The sequence below is a fragment of the Pundamilia nyererei genome, unplaced genomic scaffold (genome assembly GCF_000239375.1).
Source record: "Pundamilia nyererei isolate P.nyererei 1_Seehausen unplaced genomic scaffold, PunNye1.0 scaffold00019, whole genome shotgun sequence".
NCBI lineage: Eukaryota > Metazoa > Chordata > Actinopteri > Cichliformes > Cichlidae > Pundamilia > Pundamilia nyererei.
In genome coordinates this window covers 781,600-795,820 of record NW_005187420.1, presented here as the reverse complement: position 1 = coordinate 795,820, position 14,221 = coordinate 781,600, and positions in this window count along the sequence as shown.

Sequence of the window (14,221 nt, the reverse complement as noted above, 5' to 3'; positions counted from 1 at the left end):
ACACACACACACACACACACACACACACACACACACACACACACACACACACACACACCACTGCAGTTCTATATCTCTATCTTGCATTACCAAAAGACACTCCTGGGCAGACGTCTCCCCCAGAGGCTAGTCTGTGCAGAGGGACGACTTGATGGAGTGCTGCAAGATGGCGGTAAGACAGGCCGCACGGCCAGGGGGACTTGGACTGTGACATATTACCTTTGGAGAGCAGCAGCAGGGCCACTCACAAGAAACCTATTAGCAGAAGTATCTGTAGCTAGTACATACACAGCTCAGGTGTATGTAAAAACTAACACTGTAGAACTTCTGGCAGCATTTAAACATAAACACACACTGAATATTCACAACCATCAATTACTTTGTACACAAAGACTGATATGAAATTGCGCACAATAATACCACTAAGCACTGTGTTAAAAATGTAACATTTCTCAGTTTTCCGAGAAATGACTACAAGCAAAATTGGGAATTTACACATATTTATTGAATGGGCTAATTCACTGAAGCAGTAGGTTAGCCCAGAGGCCATGTTTTATCATTGGGGATCGACTGCAGCTGCTCGGCGTAGCAGATCACCCTGACACCTTTGAGAGAGACAGAAAAAAAAGGGACGGCAGAGTGGAGCACAAAAACAAGAACAAATGGGTGTACAACAAGCAGGCACTTATAGACATACAGTCAGGTGAGTGTTTGGAGTGTGTACTTATATTATCACAAATGTTTCAAACAGTGTTCGATGGCAGAGAAATCCACTATTTTTTTTTAAATCTTCCACCTGTCAATGACATTATCGACTTAACTTGTAAGGTGATCTTACAAGTAAATTTATCCCATGTAAATACAGTAGCTTTACACTGCTGTGTACTACTGATCTGGATTCAGGTTGCAGAGGGAGCAGTCTGAGCAGAGAGAAGTACAGATTTCCCTCACCCTGGCAACATTTGGGGGGACAATAGCAGCTAGCAGAGCGATCTAATCTCTTAAGTCCTGCATCTGTCCCAGGGCCTCCTCTCTGTAGGACATGCCCAAACCACTTCGTCTAGGAGCTGTTCAGAAGGCATCCTACTCAGATGCTTAAACACCTCAACTGGCTCCTTTTGATGGGAAGGAGTAGCGGCTCTAATTTGAGTCTGTCTTGAATGACCAAGCTCCTCACCCGATCTCTAAGGAAGAACCCAGCCACCCTCTGAAGGTTACTCATTTCCACTGCTTGTATCTGCAGCCTCATTCTTTTCATCACTACTCAGATAAGGGCTAGACATAACCGGTTGACAGTTTTGGTGCAGTGTCTGCATCACTGCCAACACATCCGTCTGTGAAACTCATGCTGCACTTTCCGTCTTGGTGGGTTGTTGTCTTCACCTGGGGTAGTAACTTGGCAGTTTTCCAGCTGAAAACCATGGTCTTGGACTTGGAATTATTGCAAGCTGGAGATCGCCATCTGATGAAGCCAAATGAACCACAAAGTAGAGCCCCTCTCTTCTGTCCACAAAAAATATGAAGAGAATCAGTGACAATGGGCTCCCCTGGCACAGTCCAACACACACTGCAGGTAATCTAAACTAAGCTAAGCTCTCAGTAGCTGTACATAAACCGAATGGCCCATAACAATGGGCCACACATACCATACACTCGAAGCACTCCCAACAGTGGTAGAATGCCTTGTCCAAGGCCACAAAACACATGTAGACTGGTTGGGCAAACTCCCACAAACAACAGTCGCTCCATTATTCTGAGACTAGATTCCTCCTGAACCTGAGGTTCGACTAACGGATGGACTCTCCTGTCCATTAGCATGGCATAGATTTTCCCAGCGAGGCTAAAGAATCCGATGCCCTTGTAGTTGTAGCACATCCTCTGGTCCGCCTTCTTAAACAGGGGAACCACCACCTCAGTCTGCCAGTCCAGAGACACCACCTCGGATCTCCCAGATTTCAATGTGTTTGTTCAAAGGGGGTCATTTCATGGTTGGGGCTTTCTCTGTATTACAGTAGAGTTACACCTTACAGTATAAAGCATTTTGAAGTGACTGCTGTTGTGATTTGGTCCTACGTCAATGGAACTGAATTGAACTGAAATTAACTGAACTGAATTGATAGTGAGTTGCACACCTCATACCCTCTGCTTCCATTACAGAAGTGGGATTGAGTGAGTTGGAAATGTTTTTTCCACTGCCTGATCCTCAGTTGTAGTAGGAGAAAAGGAAAAGGGCACCTTTTCCCCCTCTTGAATCATCTGACAGTTTGCCAGAATTGCTTTACAACCAGCTGAAAGACTTGTCCCATAGTCTCACGGAACTCCTCCTACACCCGAGTTTTTGCATCAGCCACTGCTAGAGCTGCGTTCCACTTGTGTGAGTATATGTCAGCTGCCTCTGGAATCTCACAAGCAAACCAAGCCAGATAAAACTCCTTCTTCACCTTGATTGATCATCTCTGGTATTCACCTTCTGGTTCTGGGATTACCGCCATGACAGTAGTTGATTTACTTGTAGTTTGTGTTGCCATTTTTTGAGAGCTCAAAAGAACATAGGGACTACATTTGGGATTGGATCGTGCCATTTCTGTCCAACTCTGTTCTCCACTGCATTTAAGTACTCCAAAAAAATTGTTTTTATAACTCTGCAGCTTTGAAGTTGTTTATGTGGATCTCACTGTCTGATGTGGCAGGTACATGAAAAACTGAAGAAAGACCGCTATCAGTAACAAAAAACAACACACAACACTTGTTTTTCTACCTACCTACTGATGTTCACTGTGAAGTTGTGTCTTTGTGGATGATCCAGTGATACAAATGTGAAATTACAGATAAAAACAGTCAAATTGCACCTTATATAAAAGGTACTTTTGTAATTTTGGAGAGGTTTGTGTGAACGCCATTTTAGGTTAGCTTAACTTAACCACCTTACAAGTGCTTCTTTAATCTTTGACAAAAGAATTATATACCGGTTTATTTCTTGGCTGGGACCAGTAACTTCCTGGAGACTGTGCTACTGCATGCATTGACACATTTGGCTGCACATGGTTATCTGAGCTTATAACCACAATCTGCCAAGTCAACAACAGTATGGCTCCACTAATAATAGACAACAATCCTCGTATGTTGATTCCCCCAGTCTGCTAGTTTCTGGCTGTGACTAAGACCAGAGTCTGCTGTGTGAACTATACATATGTACATACATCTCTAGAACATCAAAGCAGATTAGCATGTGTTCATCTTACACTGTAAGGAATTAGACCCAGGGATTTTTGAATTATGTGAACTTCAAAATCACTGCAGTGATACGGTAATCCAAAATCCAAATAGGACTGCTTAGGAATGTGAATACAAATAGTGTGCTTGAAGTAATTATTACAGAGTCCAATGCTGTTGTGCTTCTATACTTATATAGAATAGAGAGAAAAAAACATGTTTGGCTGCCCTCATGTGGATTTGACAACAGCAATGGATTACCATAAATTTGTTTTATAGGAACATATTTAGAGTCGAAGAATGTAAAAAAGAGATTATTACAATCTCTGGGTGTTGGGATTTCTCATGTCACTGTTTCTTTCTTTTTTTCGAGAGAGATATGAAGAAGGAATTGAAGTGTCAGGGAGGGCAGAAAAAGGATTCTCTGCTGAAGCAGACATTCTCTTTCTTGAATAGCAGACAATTTCACACAGACCACAAATGTGCCAAACATGGACAAGGCCACTGTCATGACAGCTTGTCTTCTTTATGTACTCCTATCTTAATATCATTTCAGAGCAGGTTTGTTACATCACCTTAAAGATAGATTTAATTTAAAAACAAACTGTGTTTTTGGTGCAATCAACATTTTTGATTTATTAAATTAATAGGACTTTACCTCTATAAAATATATGATTGATAATACAGTCAAAATGTCCATAAAAATGTAACACCATTAACTTCACCCTTGTGCACAATAATATATTTATGAACAAATAGGAGTTGGTTTGGTAAGATAAACAGCTGGTGTCACTGACTCTGTACTTCAGAAGAGGATGGCATGGCAGGATGATGTAAAAAAGTAAAGTCAAGAAAAAAACAAGCTCAAACCATTTTTCATTTCACTGGCAGAGTGAAAGCTTCATTTACGGTGCATCATGCTGAAATTGAAAATGTGCATAAAGAGAGATGGATGAATACACATCATGTAAGACATTTCCAAGACCATTAACTTTGATGTTAAATTCATGGTAAACCTTTCAATTCAGCTGGAAGTTTAGATGAGAAATCAAGGGAGCACCAAAACAGAATTCAAAAATCTAAATGATTAAACTTCTGAACTTAGTAGCGGTTTTATTACAACATTAACTCAGTAGCTCTGAATAAAGTAACGTACATAAGTGTTTCAATCACAGACACATTGAGTTACTGGCAAACCACTGTTAATAAGTTAGACAGATTTATTGTGTGCATTTCTAAACTTGAAGGAGCAAAATGTCCACCAAAAAAACCCCACCCAAAACTGTTGCACACACTGATATGTGACAGTTTCAGGAGCATCCCTGTTGTTGCAACTATTACTGCTGTTCTGACGCTGCTACAACATTTATTGCTGACCTTTGGTGGCAGCGCTCGAAGATTGGTGACAATCAGTGTTACCTTAGCCATGTCGAGCAAGCAAACACTGAACTTAACCCTGGTTTTCTTCACTTGGATTTGTGGCTCACTTATAATCAGGTGCAGTTGCACAGTCACTAAGCCTACACTGCTTTACAGAGGATTATATTCAGGCTGTGGAATTTTATGTCTAAAACCCCATTATTTGTTCAAAAACATTGCAAATATATGTCTTATTAACAGAACATTACAGAAGCATGCTATTAAATTCTTATCAGACAGCAGAGGAATTCAGCAGGGCACTGATGTTATGACAGTTCACACTGGTGATCGGAAATAGAATAAATGTTTGTTGCATTTTCAAGCTTCATGCCCAGTCTGTAACTAAAAGCAGGCTTTCTGTTTCTGTTCTATTCAGGTAGCTTACATCAGATCACTGTAGTTATCAATAATGAATGCAATGTGATGCATATTTAGTGTGCTGGAATTAATTCACAGGATTCCCAAGGGTGATTGATGCAATATACTGCATTTTGATCAGTGCAGCCCTCACAGCAAATGAGATGGACTCTGTGAATAAAAATGTTTCCACTTTCTCAATGAGATGACTTATTATAGGAGCAGAGAAATGTGTTCCTTGTGTGTTTAAATTCTTTATACAGTTTAGACTTGACCCAGGACAATTATTCTTACTCACCTGCTCCCAGCTGTTAATTTTTTTTATTATTTTACTTACAGTACACTGTGACATTGAAACATCTTTAGTCTTTTACTTATAGCATTATTTATGGATGCAGTTTTTACCAAAAAAGCTTAGCATCCCCGTTGTATGCTACCTGCAAATTGCCACATGACACAAATACAAGGTTAGTGTCTAGCTTGAGATTGAACTGAGAGGCCATATTGGTTCACTATTTTGCATGCCCTTGATGGATATATCTTTTGATTGATAAGTGAGATTATTCTCATGGGACAGCTGTTTGGTTTCAGTCAATAACGAAAATTCAGAGAGGAATTGTACCGCTAAGAAATCTGACTTACCCAGTGAATGCCTTTGTATATGTTGGACTTGTAAGCATGTCATAATACTATAATAGGACTTACAGTGGGTATTAGCACGACTTTACAAACTAATCAAAGAATTACCCTTGAGTAACACAAAGTGAACAGTGTGCTTTGGTTTCTTCTGTTTATTAGAAAGGTGTGTAATGCAGCATCAATCCACGTCTGTGCGCAAACGATATGTCATTTTTGTCTCCTTCCACATGCATTCATCGTTGAGCTTTGCAACGTGTTTTTTTTTCTTTCTTTCTTTTCTTTTTTTTCCTTGAGGAAGCGGCTTGAAGCTGTCAGGGCCCGCTTTCCGATAACAACCTGGGGTGGAGAATGACACCTTGAGAGTGACAGATGAAAAGGAATCAAATTCTCCCTGGAGCCAACTGTATGGAACTGATACAGCCTTCCCCCCGTTTCTCTACCCGTAAACATTCCACAGCATTAACTTATTTAAATAGGGGGTCAAGCCTTATTTTAGACACAAGACCTGTCCCAAGGAGCAGAGCAGGAAGGGGAAATTGAATGGAAGTTGAGGAAAGAAAATTGAGTAATTGTCCTTCTGAATTAATGCCTTTTAATCTCTTCCTTAGCCGCTGAGCGATAATGAAAAAGTACGAAAAGGGCGCTGAGACTTGGCAAGGCGAGGTTTTGATTGTGCCTTTGCAATAACACCGACTTACTGACTTAATATGAGGGCAACCAAACTGAGACATATTCTGATGAGAGCCCTTAAGAAACCCCATTCAAGTGTCCCTTCCCACTTTATACATCTAGTCAGGAATCAGACGTGTAGTCAAAGAAGTGCCCAAAAACCACGCCGCATACACCCAGCATCATTCTGACACTTACCCTGAAGAACACTCAGGATGAACTTCATCTGTGATCCTTCAATTAAGTGCAAGAAGCACGTTGGTCTGGCTTTTATGAAGGTAGCTGACATTATAAGCAATGCGTGTTTTACTCCTTAAGGTTGAGTCCATGGAAAAGGTAAAGGTTGGGTGACTCACACACAGCTGCAGAGATTAGAGATTGCTCCCCCGGCACAAGCGTTTTCTGGGCATTCTGGGCTTCTTCCTCTGTCTATCACTTACCCTCTTATTTCTTCTGAGAGCGAGATCCCATGCTGTGCTGCAGATTGAAGACACTGCGTCTGGAAATCAACTGCTTGGCTAGGTAATTTGGCTAATGGACTAATCTCAGCTAAACTTTTGTAAATGAGGGTTTTATGAGGTGACTCTGAGAAAGAAACATTTCACCAATGTCATGGATGATAAACATGCAATTGAGCAATCACATTGAGATGAAAGCTGTACTGGAGCTGTAGGAGAATGGAACTCGGTGTCCTTGTATCTCTCTATGGTAATAATGACTAGATCTGTTATACAGATATGCAATCTCAATTTGATTTTGAGACCCAGTAAATCATAGAAATGACTGAATGTTGTTTTAGTTCTAGTGAAGAAGGGCACTTAAAACTTCCAAACTTTGTTACGACATCTTCATTGAGAAGAACATTTCATTTCCAGTTATAATAAATTCCATTACCATTTTCTTACTAATCCCCCCTGAAGGAAATAAATAATTTCACTTCATTTTAATGAATTTGCTTTAAAGTTTTTATTCTTTAGTTGCAAGTGGACTAAAAACATTTGTTATTTAGCAGTTTTTTTTGTGTTACTCATGCAACTTTAGTGCCTTGTACACTGGTACTGTGGGGATTTTTGGGAATAACATTCTGCACACTTTGTCACTCTCTGCACTGCAAAAAGCATCTGCATAATATAAAAAATACATAAAAATCAGTGAGTACCTTTGGTCATTAGTCCTTTCTCTGCCTATGGAAAGCTGCTTCATCATGCAGGAGCTTTATGAATGGCCCACATTTGCAGAAATGAAATGATTAGGTTTTTGAGAATTTAAATCAAAGATAAAAATGCAAATATCACAAAGCACAGAGCTCGGCTCTCATCTAATGATTTAAAAGCTCCAGCTTCGATAAAGCCTTTATTACATCTACAGAAAGGTTACTTTTCTTATTTACTGTGTTCTTAGTAATAGTCACTCATCTCTCTGAAAATGTATGGAAGGCATATTGCATTTGGATTTTTTTAATGAATCCCATCAACTAATCATGGCCAGACAAGTGAGACTGGAGAGATGCCTCCATTTTTAATTTAGCATGGGAACATTATTGAATTTAATGCAAATATCATTAAATTCAGAGCCTTTATGCAAGCTGTATTCTTCATATCTGTATTTTTAGCATTACGGCTTTTATGCCGCTTTACAAAACCTTAAAACACAACAGGCACAGGAAATTTATAGCTCTTCTGTCACATGCTGTAACTCTTTATTTTTGTCCTTCATCCCCTAGCTCAGAAAGCAATTTCTGGCAATAGTGCAAACTTTGAAGCCAACATGGCCGCTGAATGAACTGACAGACAGACAATATGTCGGTTCTGATTAGGACTAAGAGGTGGTGTGATAGAGGAGGACGGGGCCAGTGAGGTCTGCCACGCCGTCTCCACTCATACTGCTTGAAGGAACTCCAAATTGTCTCACCCTGGAGGTCAAAAGCACTCTGGATGCAAAGCTCTCTCTCTGCACACACATGCGTGCACAAACACACACACACAGATGCACACACTTCTTGTTTGCCTGCTGACTGTGGATATTGCAGATCCGTGTCCGGTCCTTCAGCGATGGGTCGGTGATTGGCAGGTAAATGGCTGCTCTGTTTACAACATGGCCGTCAGATCCAAGCCCACACTGTCCTTGACCTAAAGCTCTACCTGAGCTGCATAAATTTGGATTAAACCTTCTTCCCATCAAAGGTACCCGGAGGACCTGACCCTTTTGATTTCCATTGCAACAATAACCCTGCACATGCACACTGGCACAAACAGCACAGTCCTAAATGAGAGTAAAACGTAATATATTTCCATCGTGGTGCTTGCTACAGTTTGTCCTGTTAGGGAATTTATTCAGTCGTTCCCTTTAATAACAATCAGTTATGGCCTTTACTTATAGCTATTTAAAGTTGTGATATTCTACCTATTCACAGTCTAATGTATATGTTTTATTTAAACTTAATTTTCTTTGTTGCTTATACAGGGAGTGCAGAATTATTAGGCAAATGAGTATTTTGTCCACATCATCCTCTTCATGCATGTTGTCTTACTCCAAGCTGTATAGGCTCGAAAGCCTACTACCAATTAAGCATATTAGGTGATGTGCATCTCTGTAATGAGAAGGGGTGTGGTCTAATGACATCAACACCCTATATCAGGTGTGCATAATTATTAGGCAATGTCCTTTCCTTTGGCAAAATGGGTCAAAAGAAGGACTTGACAGGCTCAGAAAAGTCAAAAATAGTGAGCTATCTTGCAGAGGGATGCAGCAGTCTCAAAATTGCAAAGCTTCTGAAGCGTGATCATCGAACAATCAAGCGTTTCATTCAAAATAGTCAACAGGGTCGCAAGAAGCGTGTGGAAAAACCAAGGCGCAAAATAACTGCCCATGAACTGAGAAAAGTCAAGCGTGCAGCTGCCAAGATGCCACTTGCCACCAGTTTGGCCATATTTCAGAACTGCAACATCACTGGAGTGCCCAAAAGCACAAGGTGTGCAATACTCAGAGACATGGCCAAGGTAAGAAAGGCTGAAAGACGATCACCACTGAACAAGACACACAAGCTGAAACGTCAAGACTGGGCCAAGAAATATCTCAAGACTGGTTTTTCTAAGGTTTTATGGACTGATGAAATGAGAGTGAGTCTTGATGGGCCAGATGGATGGGCCCGTGGCTGGATTGGTAAAGGGCAGAGAGCTCCAGTCCGACTCAGACGCCAGCAAGGTGGAGGTGGAGTACTGGTTTGGGCTGGTATCATCAAAGATGAGCTTGTGGGGCCTTTTCGGGTTGAGGATGGAGTCAAGCTCAACTCCCAGTCCTACTGCCAGTTTCTGGAAGACACCTTCTTCAAGCAGTGGTACAGGAAGAAGTCTGCATCCTTCAAGAAAAACATGATTTTCATGCAGGACAATGCTCCATCACACGCGTCCAAGTACTCCACAGCGTGGCTGCAAGAAAGGGTATAAAAGAAGAAAAACTAATGACATGGCCTCCTTGTTCACCTGATCTGAACCCCATTGAGAACCTGTGGTCCATCATCAAATGTGAGATTTACAAGGAGGGAAAACAGTACACCTCTCTGAACAGTGTCTGGGAGGCTGTGGTTGCTGCTGCACGCAATGTTGATGGTGAACAGATCAAAACACTGACAGAATCCATGGATGGCAGGCTTTTGAGTGTCCTTGCAAAGAAAGGTGGCTATATTGGTCGCTGATTTGTTTTTGTTTTGTTTTTGAATGTCAGAAATGTATATTTGTGAATGTGGAGATGTTATATTGGTTTCACTGGTAAAAATAAATAATTGAAATGGGTATATATGTTTTTTGTTAAGTTGCCTAATAATTATGTACAGTAATAGTCACCTGCACACACAGATATCCCCCTAAAATAGCTAAAACTAAAAACAAACTAAAAACTACTTCCAAAAACATTCAGCTTTGATATTGATGAGTTTTTGGGTTCATTGAGAACATGGTTGTTGTTCAATAATAAAATTATTCCTCAAAAACTTGCCTAATAATTCTGCACTCCCTGTATATTTTGTCTGTGAGCACTACCTTAATACATATAATTCATTTGACAGCATGGCACAACAAGCTTGTGTTTGTATTAGATACTCCCTAGAGTTTGATTTGAGCTTTTAAGATTAGCCACAGGCTGTTTATGTTGGGAAATTAGCTTTTTTCAGACTTGATGCTGTGTATGTCCCATCTAGGTGCCTCCTGCAAGTTAAAATTCCTATGCCGTCCAATGGGCTGAAAAAGGGAGGGGGCCAATAGACTGACAGCCTGAAAAAAGGTGCCCAGAGGAGGCCTCAGCATGTATGTGTGTGTGTGTAAATCATTGTGCCAGTGGACACTGTGTATATGTGTGTTTGAGAAGTTTTTTTTTTTTAAGTTTTTTTCTCCTGCAGGTGGTGCTCTGATGGCAACTGGAATGAGGTCTACCCCTACTCACCTCCCTTCCCAGCACTATGTGGTTGCCTCCAGCGAAGGTCTATATGTTTTGTGCTGCCATTTTTACCCCTTGTGAAAACACATTTACACACATACGCATACAACATTTATAAGCACATGTCTCCACTGGCACATGGCTGGCTCCTACCTGGCTCAGCTCCTCCATTACCCCTACATCCTGCGCCCCGCCCTCCCCTCAGCAGGATAACACCTGCGGTTAAGGTCATTGCCCTGCCTGCCAGCCTCCTCTGCTGCATTAAAGCTTCACTCTGTTTTTTCTACTCAGCGTACTGCTTTTTGATCATTTGTTTGCATCACCTCACCATGCTCTGATCTGTCAGTGATGGAACCATCTGTAAAAAGTACATATTGTATGTCTCTCAACTCTGAAAAAGTAACTATAACATTACCATTGGTGCAGCCAGAATTGCTATATACAATAGAGTATACTCTAGGATGAGGGAAGTCTATCAAGAGAACTAACTAAGAGAAATAACTTTGCTTTTTTCCCCAATCGTGCTTACCTCCAAGCCACACTAACAGTGAACCAGTCGGATCCCTCAGATTTGATGTTTCAGAAAATCTTCATTGATGCATTTCCCTTTTTATTAGTCTGGCAGTCAGTGTGTGGTAGACGGTAGACACCAATAAGAAATAAGACTGAAATTGAGCCCTCCAGAATTCCCATATCTGAGCCTGTTGAATTCTCCCTATTTTAATTGTGACTATGCAAAGATACAGTGGAGCAGTCAAGTATTATATTAGACCCCCTTTTAGTATTTACATGTCATTCATGATTCCAGGCTCAGCTGAGCTATTATTAAAAAAAAGTGGAGCAGATTTTAATTGACATGTTTCATTAATATGCTCCTTTGTAACTTGAGTAGAGGTAGCCAGCAAATGCAGAAGGAAAAGGGGTATGACACGAAGCAAGAGCCTGGGAGGTCAACTGTGAATGTTGCAATTACATATTATGCACCTTAGTCTTTAAGCTGCTGGACACAAAAAAGATTCAGTGAGAGATTAAGTGAGTTATGATCCCAATTTTCTTTACATTACTAAAATTATGTAAGCAGATACTCCTCGCTATGCACCACTAAATGCCCTGGCAGCTATTTTTAATTGCTTTGATATTAACGAAAACTAAAATCAGGAGTTATATTCTTTGGTTTATGATTACCAACTACAGTTATTTGTTTTGGGCATCACTGATAATAAGATATCAGAAAAGTGCAAATTCCTATCTTGGTAAAAAACAAACAAACCCAAAAACCTGAGGTTCTCATACTCAGCTGTGCTAATATTACTACCCCAGTCTACCCCCCTTACAGCTTGAAATGCTATTTCTTCTGAATGTAGTTCATTAAACTGCAGCAAAGTTAGATTTTGTTGTGTAGTAAAGGGAGAAAAAATGAGGTTTGCTTTACATACTGGATGCATCCTGTGTGGACTCTGTATGTTTTCTGTGTCTTTGTTCAGAGTTGTCTTTTTATGCCCTCGTCTCCTCTCGGCTTGACCACTGAAATACTTGTTTAACTGGGCTTCCTGAAAAATCAATAAACAGGCTTTAACTGGAACAAAATACAGCTGTCAGAGTTCTAACCAACACCAGCATACAGAGCACTTTACATTAGTATCTCCACACTGGTTCCCTGTATCTTTCAGAATAGAATTGAAAATATTATTACCAGGTTATACAGCACTCTCTGGAAAAATAGATCTTGACCACAATGAAATGACTTAAAAACAAAAGAAAGGTTTAACAACAAGAAGAAGAATGACAACACAAAATAATAGATGAAAACATATCATGGCTCAAGACAGAGAAAGCATTGGGAGACAGTAGAGCTAAAGGGGCTGGTTCTCTTGCACTGTTCTACTCTACCTGAGCACTCAAAGCACTTTTTAAATTCAATTTATTTGAAAAGTACAATGCAATTTACCTTAGTTCCAGTATGGAGCATGAAACTGATGTGCTGCACCTAATTTCCAACCCATTGTTCCTTGTTTTGTTCTTGCATTTCATTCATAATAATAATATAAATGATTATTGTTGTAATTTCTTTATTAATATCCATGAGAACATATAGGTGTACAATATTTTCCAGTTTTACAATGATATGGCATCGTCACCTTGAATCTATAGATGTCTTTTCTTTTCAAAATGCTATCTCCTGCATCTCAGTCGGTGAACATTATCCCTTATCAAAATTTAAACTGCATTTCAGTTCTGTGATCCCACTTTACTGCTCTCTTCATAACCTTCTCTTCTTTTCATCCATTGTTCTTTTGAATAGTTTGAATAGTTTGGTCTAAAAAAAAGATATTGCCAGAATGACAACATAATACTTCCAACAAGGTGACTAGAATAATAGAGACCTAAAGTTTTTTTGATCAAATTTGAACTTAGAGGAACTGCTCAAGCAAAATTCCCACAGCCATTATTAAATGGGCATCACTGGAAAAACAACTAATGATGTATAATACCATTTAAATGTGTCTAACATGCATTAAAAACTTAAACACAACTTGCAGTTCAAAGTGTCTGAAAAGAACTATATATAAATATTCCTTCTTCTTACAAGGTATATTGCAATGTTACCTCTAAAATAAAATGCTTCAGGATGAACAGATGTCCAGCTCAACAGAATACCACAATACGTTCTGAGAAACAGAGCACATATATTAATATATTGCACTCTATTTATTTTTTTAGTATGCTAAGTATAAGGAATTAAAAGGGAATGAAACAAGAATAGTCTGTTAATAGTTTCACCAACTGCAAACTGGAAGATGAACTTCTCCAAACACACACCAATTGATCAAATATGTAATTAAAGAAATACAAAAAGGGGCTGTCATGCAATTAAAAATAATTATAAGGCATGGTTTTGTGTTCTTTGCAATTGTCATGATTCGAGTTTTTGAGGAGAAGACAAACGACTGCATGGTCTCAGTAGATGTCAGAATAGTGATTTTTATTATACATATGTACATATGGGGAAGATGAGCATCACAAGCCTTTAAGAGCCGATCTCCCCCGAACCGTCTCTTCACAAGGGTTTTATTGCAATGATGGCGTCAAGTCACATGATAAGTATCAGTCAGTTCCCAGAACTCAGGAAGTTTCCCCTTATATGGCCTCCAGATGTTTCCACAGCACTCGGAGAAAACCGTGTGTGTGTGGTGTGTATCTCTATTCGTGTCTATTGTGTGTGTATGTCAAACAGAGAGCATGTCCTGAACCGACCTCACAGTTCTCCATGAGTGTGTGCGTGTCCTACATGACTATGTAGGTGCGTGTAGTGTGGACTTAAATGTGTGTACTCTGTGTAAGTGTATTCAATCGTTGTCCAGAACCAAATATGGGGTTGTCTTTAGTCGGCCTCAGCTCTAACAACATTCCAATGGAATGGGAGTGGGGAGTGTGTAGTTTTGTGATATTGTGAGTTCAGGCCAACCAAAGTTGAGTGTCCTCATATGACTTT